Here is a 23,140-nt window from a genome sequence, read left to right on the forward strand (position 1 = left end):
TCTTTTAAAAGAACCAGCTTTTAGTTTCACGGATTGTTTCTATTCTGTTCTGATCATTATGATTTCTTTCCTTCTACTAAGTTTGAGTTTTATTTGTTCTTCTTTCTGTAGTTGCTTTAGGTGTAAAGTTAAATTGTTTATTTGAGATTTTTCTCATTTCTGGAGTAAGCTTGTATTGCTATAAACTTGCCTATTAGAAATGCTTTTGCTGCATCTCATAGGTTTTGAATCATTGTGTCTTTGTTGTCATTTATTTCTAGGTATTTTTAATTTCCTCTTTGCTTTTTTCTTTTGGTGATCCATTGGTTATTTTTATTTATTTTTTATTATACTTGATTTAAAATGTTCTGTCAATTTCAGCTGTACAGAGAAGTGATGCAATTATATATATATATATATATATATATATATATATATATATATATTCTTTTTCTCACATTATCTTCCATCATGTTCCATCACAAGTTATCTATTTATGGTGATTGATCATTAATTGGCTTTTCATTCATGATATAAATATGATATAGGAGTTCCCATTGTGGCACAGCAGAATCAAATCTGACTAAGAACCATGAGGTTGCAGGTTTGATCCCTTGCCTTGCTCAGTGAGTTTGAGGATCCAGCATTGCTGTGAGCTGTGGTGTAGGACACAGATGTGGCTCAGATCTGTCATTGCTGTGGCTGTGGTGTATGCTGGCAGCTGTAGCTCTAATTTGATCCCTAGCTTAGGAACCTTCATAAGCCATGGGTTCAGCCCTAAGAAGCAAAAGCAAAACACACACACACACACACACACACACACACACACACACGATAAAAAATACTATGTAACTTTTCCTTTTAGGGTAAGTTTTTTATTTCTTTGTCTTTTTAGGGCTGCACTCATAGCATATGGAGATTTCCAGGCTAGTGGTCAAATTTGGAGCCATAGCTGCCAGCCTATGCCACAACCACAGCAACAACCAGATCCAAGCCACATCTGCAACCTACACCAAAATTTAAGGCAAAGCTGGATCCTTAACCCACTGAGCAAGGCCAGGGTGTGAACTTAGGTCCTCATGGATACTAGTCAGATTCATTTCCGCAGAACCATGATGGGAACATCCTCCATTGGTTGTTTAGTAGCATATTTTTAGTCTATACATGTTTATGTATTTTGTAGTTTCTTGTTTTGTAGTCTTATAGCATTGTGGTCAGAAAAGATGCTTGATAGGATTTCACTTTTCTTAAATTTACCAGGGCCTGATTTGTGGCCCAGCATGTGATCTCTCCTGGAGAATGTTCCCTTTGCATTTGAAAAGAATATGCTTTTGGATGGAATGTTCTATAAACATCAAATAAGACCACCTGATCAAATGTGTCATTTAAGGCTTGTGTTTCTTATTGATTTTCTGTCTGGATGATCTGTCCATTGATGTAAGTGGGGTGTTAAAGTCCCCCACTATTATTATGTTACTATCAGTTTCTCCTTTTACAGCCATTAGCAGTTGCCTTATCCATTGAGGTGCTCCTCTGTTGAGCACATGTATATTTACAAATGCTTATCTTCTTGTTGGATTGATTCCATTGTCATTATGTAGAGTCCTTCTTTGTCACTTGTAACTGTCTTTTAAAGTCTGTTTTGCCTGATATGAGTGTTGCTACTCTAGGTTTCTTTTGATGTCCAATTTCATAGAATACTTTTTTCCATCCCCTGCAAACTTTTAGTCTGTATGTGCTCCATAGATCTGAAGTGGATCTCTTATAGACAGCATATATATGGGTCTTGTTTTTGATCCATTCAGCCAGTCTTTGTCTTTCATTCAGAGAATTTACTCCATTTATATTTGAAGTAATTATTGATATATATGTTCTTATTGCCATTTTGTTTTGTATTTGTTTTTATAACTCTTTTTTGTTCCCTTAATCTTTGGTTCTCTTGTGATTTTATGTCTATCTTTAGTGTTGTGTTTGGATTGCTTTTCCTTATTTGTGTATGTATCTATCATATACTTCTGGTTGCAGTTACCATGATGCTTTCATACAGCAGTCTACATATATACATATATATGTAGATATACACACAAAAAATTGTTTTGTATTAATTCCAGATGCATTTCAAAAATCCTGTATTTGTCTCTTCCTCACCTCATGATTTCTGGTTTTGATAGCATATTTGCATGTGGATGATTTCCTAGCTTTACTGTACATTTGCCTTCACCAGTGAACTTCCCCATTCATAGTTTTCTGGTTTCTATAATTATCTTTGATAGAAGATAGTACTTGCCTCATCCTCAATGAGATTTACATAATTTTTTGTCATTCATTCTTTTTAGGACTGCACCCATGGCATATGGAGGTTTGAAGGCTAGGGGTCCAATGAGAGCTGTAACCACAGGCCTAAGCCAGAGCCACAGCAAAGTATGATCTGAGCCATGTCTGCAACCGACCCCACAGCTCATGGCAACACCAGGTCCTTAACCCACTGAGCAAGGCCAGTGATCAAAACTGCATCCTCCTGGATGCTAGTCAGGTTCATTAACTGCTGAGCCACAATGGGAAGGCCTGTTTCTTTTCTATTGATCAGTTCATTTGTGGAATTTATTAGATTCCAGATATAAGTGATAATATGGTATTTGTTTCCTTTTAAGGTTTTTTTTTATTATGGTTGATTTACAGTGTTCTGTACAGCAAACTGATCCAGTCGTACATGCATATATATGTGTATAGCATATATATATATATACATACATGCACACATCCATGTATGTATAGAAGGATCTCATTGCTTATCCACTCCAGATGCAATAGTTTGCATCTACTGACCCCAGACTCCCAGTCCATCCCACTCCCTCCTCCACCTCAGCAACCACAAGTCAATTCTCTAAGTCTATGAGTTTGTTCCTCTTCTGCAGATAGGTTCATTTGTGCTGTATATTAGATTCCAAATAAAAGTGATATCATAGGGTATTTGCCTTTCTCTTTCTGACTTAACTTCACTCAGTATGAGCATCTCTAGTTCCATCCATGTTGCTGCAAATGGCATTATTTCATTCTTTTTTATGGCTGAATTGTATTCTATCGGGTAATGTACCCCACCTTCTTAATCCATTCATCTGTCAATGGGCATTTAGGTTGTTTCCATGTCTTGGCTATTGTGTATAGTGCTGAAATGAACATATGGGTGCCTGTATCTTTTTGAATGAAAGTTTTGTCCAGTTATATGCCCAGGAGTAGGATTGCTAGGTCATATGGAAGTTCTATATTTAGTTTTCTGAGGTACCTCCATACTGTTTTCCATAGTGGTTGTACAAACTTACATGCCAACCAAAAATGAAGGAGGGTCCCCTTTTCTCCACACCCTCCCCAGCATTTGATATTTGTGGACTTGTTAATGATGGCTGTTCTGTCAGGTGTGAGATGGTACCTCACTATAGTTTTGATTTGCATTTCTCTGATAATTAGTGATGTTGAGCATTTTTTCATGTGCCTGATGGCCAATTATATGTCCTCTTCAGAGAAGTGTCTATTCAGGTCTTCTGCCCATTTTTCAGTTGGATTGTTTGTTTTTTTGCTGTTGATTTGTATGAGTTGTTTGTTTATTTTTAGATCAAGCTCTTTGGTTGCATCATTTGAAACTGTTTCCTCCCATTCCATAGGTTGTCTTTTTGTTTTTTTATGGTTTCGTTTGCTGAGCAAAAGCTTGGTTAGGTCCCACTGGTTTATTTTGCTTGTATTTCTGTTGCCTTTGGAGATTAAACTAAGAAAACCTTTGTATGGTTGATGTCAGAGAATGTTTTGGCTATGTTCCCTTCTAGGAATTTAATGGTGTCTCATGTTTAAGTCTTTAAGCCATATTGAGCTTGTTTTTATGCATGGCATGAGGGTGTGTTCTAATTTCATTGATTTACATGCAGCTGTCCAGTTTTCCCAGCACCACTGGCTGAAGAGACTTTTCCCATTTTATATTCTTGCCTCCTTTGTTGAAGATTAATTGACCATAGGTGTCAGGGTTTATTTCTGGGTTCTTTCTTCTATTCCATTGGTCTGTATGTCTGTTTTGGTACCAGTACCACACTTTCTTGATTACTGTAGCTTTGTAATATTGCCTGAAGTGAGGGAGAGTTCTGCCTCCTGCTTGGATTTTGCTCCTCGGGCTTGCTTTGTCAGTTCTTGGTCTTTTATGGTTTTGAATTGTTTGTTCTAGTTCTGTGAAAAATGTCATGGGTAATTTAATAGGGATTGTATTGAATCTGTTGATTGTTTTTGGTAGTATGGCCATTTTAACAATATTAATTGTTCCAACCCAGGAGTGTGAAATAATCTTTCTACTTCTTGGAATCCTCTTTAGTTTCTTGATGAATGTTTTTATAGTTCTCAGCATATAAGTCTTTTCACCTCCTTGATAAGGTTTAGTCCGAAGTATTTAAATTTGGGGGGTGTGATTTTAAAAGGATTTTATATTCATTTTCTAATATTCCATTCTTAGTATGCAGAAATGCAACTGATTTTTGAATGTTAATCTTATATCCTGTTACTTTGCTGAATTTGTGGGTCAGTTTGAGTAGTTCTTGTGTGATTTGTACATAGCAGCATGTCAGTCTGTATAGAGTGACTTTTACCTCTTCCTTTCCGATTTGGATACCTCTTGTTTCTTTTGTCAGAGTGCTGTGGCTAGGACTTCTAATACTATGCTGAATAAAAGTGGTGAGAGTGAGCATCGTGATATTGTTCCAGATTTTAGCAGGAAGGCTTTCAGCTTTTTTCCATTGAATACTCTATTGGATGTGGGTTTGTCATGAATGGCTTTTATTGTGTTGAGATATGTTCCCCCTATGCCCACTTTAGTAAGAGTTTTTATGGATGTTGGATTTTTGTCAAATGCTTTTTCTGCATCTTTTGAGATGATAATGTGGTTTTTGACTTTTCTTTTGCTAGTGTGGTATATGATGTTGTTTGATTTGCATACATTGATCCATCCTTGTGAGTTTGGGGTGAATCCCACTTGGTTGGGGTGTATTATCTTTTTTATGGGTTGTTGGATGGTTGGCTAGAATTTTGTTGAGAATTTTTGCATTTGTATTCATCAAAGATAATGGCCTGTAATTTTGTTTTTTGGAGTATATCTTTGTCTGGTTTTCATGTTACAGTGATGGTGGCTTTATAGAATGTCTTTGTGATTATATCTTCTTCTTCAGCCTTTTTGGAAAAATTTAAGGATGGGTATAAGTTCTTTGTATGTTTGGTAGAATTTGCCTGTGAAGCCATGTGGTCCTTTTCTTTATAGGGAGTGTGTTTGTTACATTCAACTTCATTTCTAGTGATCAGTCTGTTCAGTTGATCTGTTTCTTCTTGATTGAGTTTTGGTGGGCTGTATGTCTCTAGAAAGTTGTCTGTTTCTTCTAGGTTCTCAAATTTGTTGGCATGTAATTGTTTATAGTATTGTTTTAATGTTTTTTTTTGTATTTCTGCATTATCTGTTGATTTCTCCTTTTTTATTTCTTATTTTGTTTTTTTTTTCTTGTTTGTTTGTTTTTTTCTCTCTTTTTGGTGAGTCTGGCCAGAGATTTGTCAATTTTGTTTACCCTTTCAAAGAACCAGCTCTTTGTTTTATTCATTTTTTTCTATTGTATTTGAATCTCTGTTTTATTGATTTCCTGTCTGATCTTTATGATTTCATTCCTTCTGCTGACTTTAAGGGTTTTTTGGTTCTTTTTCTAATTCATTTAGGTGGAGGGTTAAGATGTTAATTTGATATTTTTCTTCTTTTTTGAGGAAGGCCTGTTTTGATATGAACTTCCCTCTAGGCACTGCTTTTGCAACTTCCCATAGACTTTGAATGGTTGTATTTTCATTATCATTTGTTTCAAGGAATTTTTTTATTTCCCTTTTGATTTCCTCATTGACCCATTTCTATTATATTAGCATGTTATTTAGTCTCCATGTACTCAGTTTTTGCTCATTTATTTTCCTATGGTTTATTTTTGGTTTCATGCCATTGTGGTCAAAGAAGATACCTGAAATAGTTTCTATACTCTTAAATTTGTTGAGTTTAGTTTTGCGTCCCAGCATTTGGTCAATCCTTGATAATGTTCCATGTGCACTTGAAAAGAAAGTAATTCTGATGTTTTTGGATGTAATGTCCTGAAAATATCAATTTAAGTCTAACTGATGTTTTTTGGATGTAATGTCCTGAAAATATCAATTTAAGTCTAACTTTTCTATGATGTCATTTAGGATCTCTTGCCTTAGTGATTTTCTCTCTAGAGGATCTGTCCATTGATGTGAGTGGGATGTTAAAGTCTCTTACTATTATTGTAGTCCCATCAGTTTTTCCTTTTATGTCTCTTAGTATTTGCTGTATGTATTTGGGCGCTCCTATATTAGGGGCATATATATTGATGATTACAACATCCTCTTCTTGACTGGATCCTTTTATCATTAAATACTGTCCTTCTTTGGCCTTTTTTATGGCCTTCGTTTTAAAGCCTGTTTTGTCTGATATGAGTGTTGCAGCTCCTGCTTTCCTGTCTTTGCTATTTGCATGAAGTATCTTTTTCCATCCCCTCACTCTCAATTTATATGTGCCCTTTGCCCTGAAATGAGACTCTTAGAGGCAACTTATTGTAGTTGTAGGCTCATGGATTTTTTTTTTTTTGTCTTTTCTAGGGCTGCACCCTCAGCATATGGAGGTTCCCAGGCTAGGAGTATAATAGGAGCTGTAGCCACTGGCCTACGCCAGACCCATAGCAACACGGGATCTGAGCCACATTTGTGACCTACACCACAGGTCATGGCAATGCCAGAACCTTAACCCACTGAGCGAGGCCAGAGATTGAACCTGCAACCTCATGGTTCCCAGTCAGTTTCATTAACCACTGCGCCATGACAGGAATTCCTGTAGGCTCATTTTTTTTTTGTCCAGTCTTCCACTCTATGTCTTTTGACTGGAGCAATCCACTGACATTTATGGTGATTATTGATAAATATGTATTTATTTCCATTTTACACCTTGTTTTCCAGTTGATTCTATGTTTCTCCTTTGTTTCTTTCTTTTTGTTGGTTGGATAATTTCCTTTTATTTTATGCTTGTGTTCTCATTTTTTAGTTTTTGTGAATGTACTGTTTGGTTTTGATTTGTGCTTGCTCCTTTTTTCAAGTATGTTAACCCCTCCCTATATATGCTTGCTTTAGCCTAATAGTTATATAGACTCAAACACATTCTAGGAAAATAAAAGAGTCTATATTTTATTACTTTCCTTCCCCACATTTTATGATTTTGATGTCTTTTTTAATACATTCATCTTTACCCTTTTGCTGTTTGTTGTGCTTACAGTTGCTTTTACAATAGTTTTTTTTTTTCTTTTTGTTCTTTATACTGGCATATTTAAGTGATTACTTTGCAATTGTGATTTATTCCATCCTATTTCTTCATATTTCTTTTTTTATTTAGATGAGCGCATTCAGTATTTCTGAGTCCATGTGTGCTCAGAAAAAGTTATCCCTATGGTGGTCTTCTCCTCCTCCTGTTGCCCTCCCCAACAATAGTTCCTTGCTTCTCCTGTGAGCCCAGCCTATGACACACTACTCCCTAGCTCCTTTAGGCACTCTCCACACCACCAGCCCTTGTCCTCCTCCAGAGCCTGAGTCTCAGCACCCAGTCCCTGCCTGAGTGTCTCAGGCTGTGGGGGCTGTGGTACCAATGGTCTTTGTAACTCTGTCCCTGCTTTGCCCTCCTCAATTCAGCTGCTGTGCTTTTCTCTTTGGCTTTGGGGTCCCTCTGTCTTGGATGATCTCCCTGTCAGTTAGATGGCTTCCCTAGATGTGGGTTCCTTTCCTCTTTCACAGCTCCCTCTCAGGAATGCCAGTCCTATCCTGATTCCCCCCCTGCCTTTTTTTTCCTTTTGTTGTACCCAGTTATGTGGAGGGGTTCTTGCCCTTTCTGGAGGTTTAAGGTCTTCTGCCAGTGTTCATTAGATGTTCTGTGAGAATTGCTCTATATGTAAATGGGTTTTTTTTTAATGTGTTTGTGGGAGATGGTGAGCACCATGTCTTACTCCTCTGCCATCTTGATTCCATTTTCTAGGATTTCCAACTACATTGAATAAAAGTGGTGAGAGAGGGCATCCTTGTCTTGTTACAGATTTTAGTGGGAAGGTTTTCAGCTTTTCTCCATTGAGTACTATTTTGGCTGTGGGTTTGTTATGAATAGATTTTATTATGTTGAGATTCATCCCCTCTATACCCACTTTGGTAAGACTTTTTATCATCCAATGTTGAATTTTGTCAAATACTTTTCCTGCATCTATTGAGATGATCATGTGGTTTTTTCTTTTCTTTTGTTAATTTAGTATATCACATTGATTGATCTACATATGTTGAGTCCACATCCTTTTTTTTATTTTTGTCTTTTTAGGGCCACACCTGTGGATATGGGGGTTCACAGGCTAGGGGTCCAATGGGAGCTTCAGCTGCTGGCCTACACCAGAGTCACAGCAATGCCAGATCCCAGCCATGTCTGAGACCTACACCACAGCTCATGGCAACACCAAATCCTTAACCCACAGAGTGAGGCCAGAGATGGAATCCATGTCCTCATGGATGCTAGTTGGGTTTGTTAACCACTGAGACATGATGGGAACTCCATGTCCACATTCTTAACCATCATTCCAGAGAACAATAGAGAGAAACACATCAACCAGCTTGGAGAGGCTAAGGAAACCTGACTCTTCCACTTCACCACTAGTTATAGTGTCTCCAGTCTCTAGGGGAGATAGCTTATAGAATCTTAGGAGGGAACTACCCAATTCATAATTCCAGTTTGCATAACATATAGAGTTTAAACGCAAAAGGGTAAACTTTTTCCCCAAAGTTTACCTAGCTTACACTTCTCAAATTATTACACTTTTTCCAGTATACACTATTCCCATCAATATCAAATTTCATATGTATACTTCTAGGGTCTTTATCAAGAAAAGTGTAAAGTTGATAGTAGAGCTTCTAATATTTTCTTTCAGGGAACTTCTTGGGGCTCTCAGAAGTTTATGTTATCTAATACCTTTTAGGTGACACTTTGAAAATCCCTGGCTGGATTTGTTATTGTTCATTCATGATATATTCGTTCCAATGTCCTGTTTGCAAAATGACAAAACTAGAGTTATGTTTCTCACTCAAATTACCATAATGTTTTCAATTCCCACATATTTAACCCCCTCCGTCCTCATAACCTCCATGGACATTGGGTTAGCAAGTAACAAACAAAATGGGGGGAGTTGTTAGAAGATGTAACTCTAATGATTTTATTATACACCTCATCATAAACTGGTAAAAAGTCAAGAGTGTGGCATGCTGAAAGATGACATTCTTGGAGAAGGAGGGTGAGGGAAAAGAGATCTGTGTCAAGGCAGCATTTGCATGTAACAGAACAAAACCGGAACAACCTAAGCAAATAAAGCAAATATGTTTTTCTTGTAACATAACTAGCACCTAGGCCAAGACAGATGTCAGAATCTTGCCAGACTCCTTCTGTTAACTTTGCAAGATTACTAGTTTTCTTTCAGGCTACAAACTGTATTCATGATAAAAACAACAGAAGGTAAAAGGAAGAAGTTAGCCAACTCTGTTTTCTTGGAACATTTTTCTCCCCAGAAGCCATACTCTGCAACTTCATTTAAATCCCATTGGCCCCATTTGGGTCACATGGCCCCTGCTAGCTGCAAGGGAATTAGAGCAGGTCAGTGTATTAACTTAGCACATGGCACCTCAACAAAGCATGGTTTTGATAGGAAAAATAAAGAGCATGCACATTGGCTTGGAAGCTGTCAGTGTTCAACATGATCCTAAAATTCTCCAGTAAAACAAGAGAGGGAGAGTTGGGGTGGGGGGAGTTGAGGAAAGGAAGTGGGAGTGGGGACTGTGGTAGGGAGAGAGAGAATAGCAGAGAGAGGGCAATCAAATCATTTTAAAACCCCAGGAAATGCAGCTAATTGAATAAATCTGAGGCTGATTTTATCTAAGCAGTTCCTTTTTAGATATTTAGATAATCCATGGCCCTAAATCTCATGGGATGAATAGAAGTAAGACAGGTTTGGAGAGGGCAGAGATAGGCAGAACATTCCCAGCTAGGTCTCTGATGTGTGAAACATTTTGTGTGGGGAATTACAATCCATTCCCTGTTTCCAGAGAATAAATTGCAAAGTAAAGAGTATCAGGAAGGTAACTGGTCCTGATTATGGAAGACTTGTTTGGATGCTTTAAAAATGTGTTTATCTGAAGTCAGGAAGGACCGAGGTCAGACCTGCATTTTGGATAATTCACATTTAGTGACTGGGTGTGGAATGGAATCAAAAAGATAAAGCAGGTGAAGATAATAAGAAGCAACTTGTGTTCATACAGATGGAAAATGATGAGGCCCTGATCTACTTGGGATGCAGGGCAGTGCACAAATATGAAGAAGTATTTACTTTAGCATCTGGGAGGTCTTCTTAGAGGAATCTGCCTTTTTTTTTTTGGTCTTTTTTGCCATTTTGTGGGCTGCTCCCGCAGCCTATGAGGTTCCCAGGCTAGGGGTCGAATCGCAGCTGTAGCCACTGGCCTACGCCACAGCCAAGCAACACAGGAACTGAGCCATTTCTGAAACCTACACCACAGCAACACTAGATCCTTAACCCACTGAGGAAGGCCAGGGATCAAACCCACAACCTCATGGTTCCTAGTCAGATTTGCTAACCACTGAGCCATGACGGGAACTCTGAGGAATCTGTCATTTATGACTGAAAATTAACTTTCTTTTCTCTTATGCCCAAAGCATCTATCTTCAGAGTGTCATATCTCTTATAGGAATTTATGGGACAGAGATTTGGAAATTAGAAACTTGACCTAGTATTCATAAGTAAAATGATCTGAAAGTGTTTTTTAGCAAAAGGCTGAGAATTTGAAGTAGTCCTTAAAATCTAAAAGTAACAATGACCTATATCAGTGTACATGTATTCTCATAATCACGTGTTCTCCTCCAATAAGGAGTATCTAGGGAGCTAAGTAAAACTATACATGCAGAGAGAGGCCCACATTCAGACCTATTGGCTAAAAATCTCAAAGGTGGAACTTTGGGATGGGTAGTATAATAAATTCCCCAGGGTATTCTAATATACACCAAACTGGTCAACAGCATGACCAGGACCTTACCACCAAATGTATTGATAGGAAGGAGGGCATGAGATTCAAGAACATTCAGTTATGAGATAAGATGAAAGTGTAGGCAGAAAGGTCCTCACTCCTGCAGAAGGTCACAGCTTGGCACTTGGCTACAAAGCATGGAGGACTTACTCTGTAGGCAGGTGGGAAAGTAGAAGGATCAGAGGAAGGACTGGTGGGAAGATTAACAGGACTCCAGGCATGGCCTCTTTGTTGGAGGAGGAAATTTCTTGGCAGTGAACCAAATCATAATATCCAAAAGGATGTTAGACAGACTCTCAGCTTTTGAAGCAATTCCATAGCTGTACTTTTTGTTGAAGACCAAAGTCCTCTGTATATAAAGTAAACTGTTGATGAAAAGAGTACACTGGTCAATAAATACAAGGTGCATCTCTCCTCCTTAGAATAGACTAGAGGAATATCTGAGCAGCTCTGATGGGGAAGCTCTGAACATCCCTACAATGTGATGCTTTCATTTATTACCCCTTTTGTTCCTTAGAGATCACGGAACAAATAGCCAGTGGCTTTGGAGCTACTCCCCACTGTGTCTTATGTCAACCTTTTTGTTTTTGAATATCCAACAGACAGGACATTTTGTGAAATGGAGTGGAAGAAGGTAGATAAGACTGTCTGCTAAGCTTTTCCAACAACAGTTGTCATTTTTCTCTGTGAAAAGTGAAACTGCTGACTTTGAACAACCAGCTGCAGACATTTAGGGGTGTGGTACCCATGCCCATGCATCCTGTTTCCTCTCAAGCCATATGCATAATTTTCAAAGACTTCTGTGTTTGAGAGCTTTCACCTAGTGTCCTCTTGAGTCAGAGCACATCTGGTATGTTTGTGTTGAACTTTCCAGGTCATCTTTTCTGCTTTGGATTAGTCAAAATCATAAACAGTCAATATGGCTCAAAAATGTGTTAAGTAAATGTGTGAGGTGTGTGGATCATCACAGCCTCATACCTGGAGCAGAGCTGTCTCCTAAGAAAGCAGGCATTAATTAGGCTGCTGATTATCCAAGTGCCCAGAGATGGTCTGTATGCTGACCCTCCCTGCATGTCAGCCTTAAACTCTCTTTCCATCTCTTGAACACAGGTTCTATGAGCATAGGAGGAGTTCTGGGGTACTCACCTGACCTGGACTTGTGTTCCCCAGGTAGTTTCTTGTGTCAAGTGAAGCTATCAACTTCCTGTGCCACCCACTTTGACTGCTGAATTCAGGTCTCATTCTTTCAGCATACATATTTTACATGCCTGCTACAGGATGAATATTATAAATAAGTGGGGGCAATTTTTTAAAATATTTAATGACTATATTAAAAGATGGGCATTGATAAGTTAGAACAGATATCTCACCAGTCAGGGCAGGCATCAGCCGTAATTACTAGAAGCAGATGAATACCACTCTTACTATTGCAGTCCACTTACAGGGATGGACACAGTACGGACCTTCCCTCAAAAAGTCCTCTCGTCAAGAAGTTTACCCCACATCCAGGGCCTGGAAGAATACACCAGTGATGGTAACCATCTTGAAGCAGAATGGTCACTGGGCTGATGATCAGTGTCCTTATCATTGCTGTAATGCCAGCCCCACCCCACTCCGGACCTTCAGCCTCATGCTGGCATCTTCCAGCCAGAGAGATGCCATGTGGAGGCAGAGGGCCCAGCGGCAGCAGATTATTATTAAAGCAGATTTGAGAGAGAAAGGCTTAGGGTAAGGTAAGTCTGCATTTTGAACTCAGTTGTGAAAGAAAAGAACAGATGTGGTGTTCAGGACACATTCTCATGATTCTGGTGGTAGTCCTTGAAGGCCAAAAGGAGACTTCAAGATTATCATCCATTCTGGTAGTTTCTAAACTGGTTTTGTCCTTAGAGACTTTTTTTTTTTACCAATAAAAATCTTACTTGGAAATCCAGTTTATAAAACAGATCCAGATGGAGTTGAAAAGCATGTAAATGGAAAGGGTCCCAAAGACTCACCTCCAAGGCATCCCAAGGAGCCCAGGAAACCTGTGGCAACACAGGTGGGAAACCACCAGGTTCATTCCTCATTTGTGTATGTGCCAAGTGAGACCCATAAAGGAGACATGATCTGGCCATGGTGCCATCTGGTTTATGTTAGAGGAATGGGACCTAGACTTCTGTGAGCTTTCCACCAGCCTGAATCAACCACCCCCCCGCCATTGTCCAGGCAGCTGGAGTCTTCTGTGTGTGCAACTCAGAAGCCACTAGGGAATAAAGCATAAATAATATTTGTATAGCACTTCATACTTTACAGAGCCCTTTCATGTCACCTGTCTGTGACACAATAATCCAGATGCCATCTACTGTCTCATAGGATGCAATCACCCAAATGAACAAACCAAGAGGGAACTACTCAAGGATAAGCCCCTAGAAATTAGAGCTACTTCTAAACACAGTGTAACCTTAAAAGGTTAGTGCATGTTTTCTGGTGTTTTGCAAATGCCCTAAACTGGTTAACAACTGAAGCAGTACTTCCTGAATACTGGTGCCAGAACAACAGGTTCAGCATTGCTTGGGAAATTCTGGGTTCCCATGCTAGGCCTTCTGAATTAGAAACTCTGGGACAAGGCCCAGCAGTTTGTTTTTTAATAAGCTCCCTGACTGATTCTGATGCCATCTAAAGTTTGAGAACCACCATGCTAAGAATCAAGGTCATAATTGCTGCATATGTCTTTTTTCTTTGCTAAGTATGTGTGCATGGCATTACAGTAGATACCACGTAATAGAAGATATGCAACATTCTTCACCCTATCCCACCATGCCCTCTTCTCCAGGAATTTAGAATAGAATTCTTATGTCTCCAAATCATGGTCTAATACAGTGCTTCTCAAGCTTTGATGTGTATGTAGTGGTCACCTAGAGATAATGTGGAAATACAGATTCTGATCCTGAAAAACTGAATATTTAATGAAGATTGTAGATTCAATAGAGATGCATTTAAATTATCTTCTGAATACTTGTGAAGCTTTCTAAAAGCACTAAAATTAACCCCAAAGTTAGAAAAGTAGAGGAGAGAAATTTGCTGAAACCAGGGACCCCAGTTATTGCAGTTCAAAGTGGACATAATAATTTACCACCAGGCATTTGAAGGTTAAAAGTACTGAAGCTGATTTGTCTCTAAAGGAGATTCCACATAACCTTTCCCTTTAAAAAGATCAATAAAGTGGTCAGAATGAGCAAGATTATCAGTTGGATTCCAGGATTGCAGTGGGAAAAGTCCCTCAAGCTTGGGTAATTGCTTCTGTCAGATGGATGTGTTATCCAAGACGCCTGATGAATTAGTAGAGAGAGAGAGATGCACCTTTAGGACATCCATTTTGTATATGAGTCATTAGAACATCTCACTTACACCTAAGAGTTGATTCTTAGCTTTTCCTGCATAGCATTATAAATTGATGTAAATGCCATAAAAATAAAAAATTGATAAACTATTCTCGCTAATTCCTGATCATCAAAAGAACATGTTATTGAATAATGACTTCCTCCTCAATCAAAACCACCTCATCAGGACTACATGGATGGGGGTTAGTAGAAACAATAAGTCCCCAACCTAAAGATTGGTGACACATATTGCTGCCCCCCTATTTCAGTAATTTGCATTCAGCTTATCAGGTTGATGCAGTCTCAAGTTTGGTCATTTCATAGGCTGTTGAAGTTGCCTGTGCTGAGATAGTTTTTGGTAGAACAGTGTAAAAATGAGGTCCTTTTGGCCCCAAAGTCTTATGTCTCTGCATTAAATGAAGTATTAAATATTTTACTGCATTTTATAGGTTTCTGCCTGAGTGATGGGGGAGAGGAGGTTGAACAACAGTAAAGAAACAGGACAATGTCACCTTAAGGTAGCAATAGAACACCAGGCTTTCAGTTTCAATATCACTTTCTTTACTCATTTGCATAAATGTAAATATCCATCCCATGCATTCTCAAGGAGAAATAAAGCAGGACAAATTCAGTTTGGCTCATTTGGAAAAGCAGGTTTTGTAAAGCACTGCAATGATCTGTCACTAGTTACTCAAAGTACTAATTTATCTTTAATTTCACCCACCAGAATCCAAAAAGCCAAGATGGCCTTTCTCCAGGAGAGGAGTGATGAGTGCTATTTATTGTCTTTTTTGTTTTAATTAAACTAAGAAAGTAAGAAATGGCTAAAGAGCCTCTTAGTTCTACTTCATCTTTTCATGACAGCAGATGGTATGTGAAGTTTAAATTATACATTTGTAGTAGTGAATATAGAACTTGTCAAATGATGCCACTTTGTGCAGTGATAGTGCTAATTGCCATTGGTTAATGAGCTCTGCAAAAAAAAAAAAAAAAAAGCAATCCTAATCCTGCGATACCTTACAGTTCCAAATTTATAACTTGACACAGTGTAGGAAACAGTTCACTCAATGAAAACTTCTGCACAAGTATATACCCCAGTTTGCAGTCAGTGCTGAGCATGTTGGGAATATTGAAAAATTAATGATATATTACAGAAAAAGTTTCCACAAATACACTTCTATTTCTGGGAAAGCCAGTTGAATTAGTCCTAGTGGGGTTTTTTTGTGGGTTTTTTTTTTTAATTTATTCTTGGTTCCCTCAATTACTGAAGAGTTATACATTGAAATCAGTGGTGCTTGATTCTTTCCCACCTTGGACAGGGGTTGGTCCCGGTGCAGCCTTTCCTGTAAGCCTGCTGCTGGCAGTCTGAAGGAATGTTCCTCACTTCTGGTTTCTGTCAGTGTGTTCTCCCAACAATACCTACACACCACAGTTAGCAGCACCAATAGGACCATATGAGTGGTCACTGCACATTTTTCTCTTAAAAAATCTGCCTGCATGGCCTCTGCAGTCAGCTTGATACCATTTGTTGACATCTACTTTGGAGGTTCTGCAGATGTGCACACAGTGGTATTTTTTAAGAACCATAGCTAACTTAAAAGCCCTCTGAGTTTTCAGTCTCAGCTGCTCCACTTACTGCTCTGTGACCTTGGCCAAATGAATTGATTTCCATTGGCTTAGGTCTTTCCCTGTAAAAAGTGGATAGAAAGACCTACTGTATATAGCACAGGGTAATCTGCTCAGTACTGTGTAATAACCTATATGGGAAAAGAATCTGAAAGGGAACAGGTATATGTGTGTGTGTGTGTGTGTGTCTATACATATATAACTGATTTACTTTGCTTTCACCTGAAACTAAAACAACTTCCTAAGTAAACTAAAATTTACTTTTCTTAGGAAAAGGCAATAGTCCCACCCTCATAGGATGGTTGTGACAGATAAATCAAACAAGATATGCGAAGCTTACCCCAGAATTGGGTGTCTGAACAATCAGTATTGGCCATGTTATTATTTTTTTTAATTGAAGTATAGTTGGTTAACCACCTTGTGTTGATTTCTGATATACAGCAGAGTGATTCAGGGTTTATATGTATAATATAATTACATGTATAATTTTTTATATTCTTTTCCATTATAGTTTATTATAAGATATTGAACATAGTTCACTGTGCTATAAAATAAATCTTTGTTGTTTATTGTTTATCCTGTGCTATACAGTAAATTTTTGTTTTTTGTTGTCTATCCTGTTTTATATTATACTTTGTGTTTTATATATAGTACTTTGTGTCCCAAACTCCTAATTTGTACCTGCCCCCTCTTTCACCTTTGGTAACAGTAAGTTTGTTTCCTTTGCCTGTGAGTCTGTTCCTGCTTTGTAAACAAGTTCATTTGTATTATAGTTTAGATTCCACATATAAGTGATATCATATGATATCTGTCTTACTCTGTCTGACTTCACTTAGTATAATAATCTCTAGATCCATCTGCATTACTGCAAATGGCATTATTTCATTCTTATTTATGGCAGAGCAATATTCCATTGTGTAAGTGACCACATCTTTGTTTGGATCACATATCCTCACCACCCTTTCTCCTCCACAGCTGGCATCCTGTCAACCTGTGGGTCAGACTGTGGCTCAGAAATGGCTTTTCACCCATTTGTGGCTCATAGACAAGATGTACAGTCTGTTCTTATGCATTTTGAACATCAAAAGATGCTGAGGCTACCAAATGTGGGTTGTTGAAAGAATTCATGTTTGAAAATCCTGTTTCTAACAACCTTTAAGCAGGGCAAAGACAAACACAAATACATATCCAATCCGGAAGACTGCCTCTCCTCTCTGAAGACTACAAGACTTCAGGGATCATGAGTTCCACAGACTGAAGGTATCTCATATCTTGTTTTCTGTGTTGCACAGCTTCTTTTCTTTTCGTTATTTTAAGTTGTCAGACTATTGTCTTGTTCATAACAGCAGAGAAGGAGAGAAGCCCAGACTTGGGCAGAATGAGGTCTGCTCTCTAAAGCACACTGACCCTTCAGGAAAATCATTTTAGCCTAAAGAAAGTAATGGCTGTGAAAGGACTTTTAGACCATGAAGGCTTATACAAATGTTAATAGTTGTTACAACTGTTCCTCTCTCTAGGCCTTAATCTCCTCATTTGAATAATAAGTTGGTTTTGAGAAGACAGTTCCTAATGTTCTCCTTAAACTTTAAAACTCTTACTTCATGATTCTTTAGTAATCAATTTTGACAAGTTTTGCCAGTAGAACCTGGATCAGACTTCATAGATCTGAGTTTGGAGTTCTTTTGGTGGGTTTTGGGGGGGGGGGTTGGCAATAAACTGATAAGGAGTCATGAAATCCTCAAGCATAATTAAAAACATCCATTTGGATTCCTTTTCATTTTAAACTCAAAACAGCATGTTCCATGCCTCTTCCTGTGTACAGGAGGAATTGATATCCCAAAATTGCACAGAGAGAACTGTGGTTTGGGTAACTCTACCAGGAGGGATGCCTGGATCTGCAGTGGGAAATCATGCCTTGGGGATTACTTGTCACTGCTGTACTGCAAGTTGAAGCAAAGGGTGAGCAGATCAGCCCATCGAGGTGGAAATGTTTTGTTCTCTTTTTTTTCTCCCACATACAGGATAAGACTGGAATGAAGTCATGGAAACACATCAGAAATTTCCTACTAATCAATTAGATTGAGAAAGCTGCAAGAGGCTGTGTGGGAACTCTTCATCAGTGAATGCACTTATTTCTTGGGCCACTTAATAGTTCTTAAGATGGTAAGGCTGGCTTTAATTTTGTAGTAGATGGAAAACATTAATTCTTTGAGGACTTGTTTCTTTCTCCAATGCTAAAGATAGAAAGTTGGGGGGCTCCCCTCTTTCAGGGAACCTTAAGGAAATTTTACTTATTTTTGGTCAGCATATTTGTCTCTTCTTTTCTTAAATGTACCTTCTCAGGATTGGGTGAGACATTCTAAGTAAACTAGTTCAGCTCCCCATGTCATGTCTGAATCTCTTCTGTCTGATTCTCACCCTGTGTTTACCCACTCCTCAAGTTAGGGAGCTCACAACCACCCTGAAGGCAGCCATTCCACCTCTGGTCAGCTTCGTCTTTTGCTCCCTCATGAATAGTTCCAGGAAACTATTTTATCAGCCTCAAGGCCACAGTCACAGATCTCCAGGGCAACCATCCACTTGTAACAGGGGGTTGAATCATACAGCTTACTCATGATGTCTCTCATGTAAATGGTGACCTCAAGGTTGTGCAGTGCTGTGACCTGATCTGGAGAGTCTCTGAGCAGAAAATTCCTTCTGGAAGAACCACAGAGCCAGGCATGAAAGGGGAGCAAATGCCTTCCAAGACACAGGGGAGGATGGGTGACGTTGCTCCCAAGGTTGCCTCTTCCCATAAGCACTTTTGAATCCTGGCCACTGCCTCAAACAGGAAAAGGAATTGTGTTGGGAAACATGAGTTAAAGTCTTAGATCTTCCTCTGACATGTCATGTGAATTTAGGAAAGTCTCATCTTCCATTTCATAACACAGGTATTGGTATATGGCTTCTATAAAGGTCCAGATAGTAAATATCTTAGTCTTTGGTGGCCATGTGGTCTGTATTACAACTATGCAGCTCCTCCATTGCAGTTCAGAAGAAGCCATAGATAATTGACAAAGAAATATGTGTGGTGGTGCTACAGTAAAACCTTATTTACAAAACAGGTAGCAGACCAGATTTATCCCACAGGCTGTCGTTTGACAATTCCTGTTCTAAGCTATGAAGGAGCGATGACAATACCATCTCTGGCTTCTATGTTGTAATATCTGATCATTGTGATGATCAGATTAGTTTCCTTTGAAATCTATATCATGCTATACAAATGTTATTTATTTTCTGCAAGTAATAGTTATTGTGTCAGCTAAATACTAGCAAAAATCAAACCACAAAGACTCAGAAAGTTAGAGACTATCAGTTAGGATACAGAAAACTAGCTTAAGTAGGATAGGATCTTTTTGACCCATGTGACTGTAAAGTCCAGAGGTAAAGGAGAATTCAAGGTTGGTTTGATGAGGGGCCTCAAGACCAAGGACAGAATTTCTTTGTGTGTCTCATCCCTGCCTTTCATGATAACAGCTTCACCCTGTGGCTGGCTTCTGTTTTAGTCACAGCATAGCTGCTGTCCTGGAGGCCATGGAGAGAGAGAGAGAAACAGATGGGGGAAGGGAAAAAGACAGAATCCCTTCCTGGCAGTCATAGTCAAAGTCATCATTTTCATTCTGATTGGACTGGCTTGAGTCACATGCCCACTCCTGAACCAGCTACCCTGATAAGGAAGGAAAGCTCCTTGGCTTAAGGTGGTCACATTCAAGGTATGAGGAGGAGCCGATACTGTGAGGTGAACACCCAGATGTTAGGGAAGGGGATCACTGCTCTGGGTGGGAACCATAGGGTGTTCACTTCAGGGCACTGACCCCCTGAGCTCTACTACTTCCCTTGACCTAATAAATATCACAGAACTTTCTGTCCCATTATAAGCTACATGAGCTTTCCAAACCAGCATTTTCTGTTTTGAAAAAGGACAATTTGAGTTTATTTTAGATGCCACAGTGTATTTAGAGTACATAATACCTCCCTTTAGATAATATGAATTTCCCAAAGTTGCTTATAAACTGGAATTTTGTAACTCAGATATACTGAGTGACTCAATATTTTTCTTAAATGGCAAAAATTTCTTTTTTCCTTTTTTTTGTCTTTTGTCTTTTTAGGGACACACCCATGGCATATGGAGGTTCCCAGGCTAGGGGTCTAATCAGAACTATAGCTGCTGGCCTATGCCAGAGTCGCAGCACCACCAGATCCGAGCCGCATCTCCGACCTACACCACAGCTCATGGCAGTGCTGGATCCTTAATCCACTGAGTGAGGCCAGGGATCAAGCCCACAACCTCAGGGTTCCTAGTTGGATTCATTTCCACTGTTCCATGATGAGAACTCCCAAATGGCAAAAATGTCTATAAAGCAAAGAATCCTATAGCACAAAGATGATTTCTTTTAAATTTTACCAATTTATCTGAAGTAATGATTTCTATTTCTTATAGTTACATGTTTTAAATGCTTTGATATTGACAGATTTCCAGATAACCAATACTGCTTGGATTGGAGGAGGTCTAAATCAGTGGTTCTCAAAGTGTGGTCCCTGGACCAGCAGCATGAATCACTTGGGAACTTGTTAGAAATGCATATTCTCAGACCATATCAGAGACCTTCTGAATCAGAAAGGCCTGGGGAAGGACCCACCCATTTTTGGCTTAACAAGACCTCTAGATGATCTGATGCAAATTTAAGGCCCATTCACTGCATTAAGTAATAAGGAAATGGGAATTGGAGAACAATGGCAGTCTCAAGTCCAGGCTTTTCACACCTATAATTCTTGAAATAATTGATCTCTTTGAATGCTTCACCACATTTATACAAAGTATTCCTGTTTCAATAAAGTGATCTCTTAATAGAATGAGGGGCAGGTTATCTGTGAGCATTGTAATTCTTAACTTGTAATTCTTAACTTAGATTCATTCTTTCTTAACTTGCTGTGGTTTTCCTTTGTAGGAGAGCATCAAATCAAGTAATAATAACATAAAACCTCCCTTAATGTTTTCATTAATATTTATTGCCTTTATATAAATCTGAACATTTTAGCACTTATCAGAAATTAACTGATGAGTCCTCTATTTTTAACTTTCTGAAAGGAAAGAATACTTGGGTCTTTTGCCAAGGAAGGAATAAACAAGAACTCAGTATGAATGTCTTAGTCTCAAATAAGTGCTGTTGGCAAGAAGGGAAACTTGGGAGAGTTCTTTGGACCTGGGAGGCAGAGAAAGCCCATTGGAACAGATTATGTTCAACAGGAATGTTGTTAGGGCTCACACAGCAACAGCAACTTCATACAGAAGAGCACATTTCCCATATGTTCTCTGGAGCCTAAATGTCGTCATTTGTATTTAGCACAATTCTTAACCATTGAAAATACCAGTCTCTGAATTGTTTTGGAAAATTATACTCAGGAGATTGATGTTTAATGTTCTTACAAAGGGCAAGTATCAAAATTGAAAAACAGAAAGTAATGTGCATTTATTTTTTTAAAGATTTTCATGAATACATTAAAATACCTACGAACTCATGAATATCTCCTGGATGTGGATTTATGGAGATTTTTGCAAACCTGGAGGAGTTAAATGAGGCAAATTAGCCATGTTTTAAAATTCACCAGAGGACTCTGAAAATTCATGCTTCATCTATTCTTATTCCATATTGGAATATAGTTTCTTCCATGTTCCATCTCCTTATAACCTTAAACTCCATATAACCTTATGGTCAGGAGTTTTAGGTTAACAAAAAGGAAATTAAACATTCATTGACATCTTTCCAATAGATTGAAGTTATTTGTTAGCTTTCAGTAACATTAAAAAAAATCCATGGCTTTTTAAGAAGGTAAATATAGTGCTCACTAAAGCACATGTATTAAAATTGGAATGATGCAGAAATTAGCATGGTTCCTCCACAAGGATGATGTGCAAATCTGGGAAATGTTCCATCTTTTTTTTTTAGAATAAAGCTCTAGAACACCTTCTAGAATATATTCAGGAACACATCTTGTTTACTGCTCTATCCAGAGGACCTTAAACAGTGCCTCGTGCCTGGGAGGACTCAATAAGTAATGTTGAATACATGAATTTCCTCAGTAAAAATATTGAATTCAAAAAAAAGACAAAACAAAACATATTCCTGAGATCTTCATCATCTTCATAAATGTCTATTCTCAAATGAATGTTTTCTCACATATGTTATAAATAAACAGTATCTTTTCTCTAAAAAGAGAAGAAAGATACCAGGTAGAACTCATAGGAAAAACTTATAAAGAGATATATATGGGAGAGTGGAGGAAAATAAATCTTTGAATTTTGCCAGGAGATATATTTGAAATGGAAAACATCTGTTAAGAATGACATTTGAAGCTCATCAAATTTTTATTTCTTATTCCTGAAGTGTGCCTACTCTTGTTTTCTTTATCTCTGTCCCTAGACAAGCTTTGGTTTTGTGAACTGTCTTTGCAACATCATCAAGGACTATATCTACTCTTCTGAGATTTCACCATCCTTGGATTTCATTTCCATGCTCACAAAGGTAAAAGCCTTTTTGGAGATCTCAGCTTCATGTAATACATTCCCTATCTCTCGGGATAGTTGTTAATATCTGCTTGGTCATTGTTGTTCTTCTGGGGAAAGCTCGACCAACACCCTCCCACAAAAACACACCCTTCTCCACCAATCAGCATTTTCAAAAATGACTTGCAGACACTATTTTTCCATTGTCACCTTTTCTGTGTGGGTTTTGTTAACACACACACACACACACAAATCTGTATGCATGGAAAAGCCATTTCCAGGTCTGGTTTTCAAATGACTTTAATTTAAAACAATATTCATGGCATAGTTTTTGTAGGCTAATTAATGGTTCAGTTGTTCTACGAGAAGTGCTGGGCTCTCCGAATGGAACAAAATAAACCTTCACCTCCATCAAGACCCTTATTAATAAGACTTCTGTGTATGAAAGAAGGAGAAA

At 38.4% G+C, this 23,140-nt stretch overlaps 1 pseudogene; it reads left to right on the top strand.

Moving 5' to 3' along the window:
* Positions 1-22,018: 22,018 nt before the first annotated feature.
* Positions 22,019-22,119, top strand: LOC125119262 (uncharacterized; annotated as a pseudogene).
* The last annotated feature ends 1,021 nt before the right edge of the window (positions 22,120-23,140 follow it).

The sequence above is a fragment of the Phacochoerus africanus genome, unplaced genomic scaffold, assembly GCF_016906955.1.
Source record: "Phacochoerus africanus isolate WHEZ1 unplaced genomic scaffold, ROS_Pafr_v1 Scaffold_20, whole genome shotgun sequence".
In the NCBI taxonomy this organism is placed as follows: domain Eukaryota; kingdom Metazoa; phylum Chordata; class Mammalia; order Artiodactyla; family Suidae; genus Phacochoerus; species Phacochoerus africanus.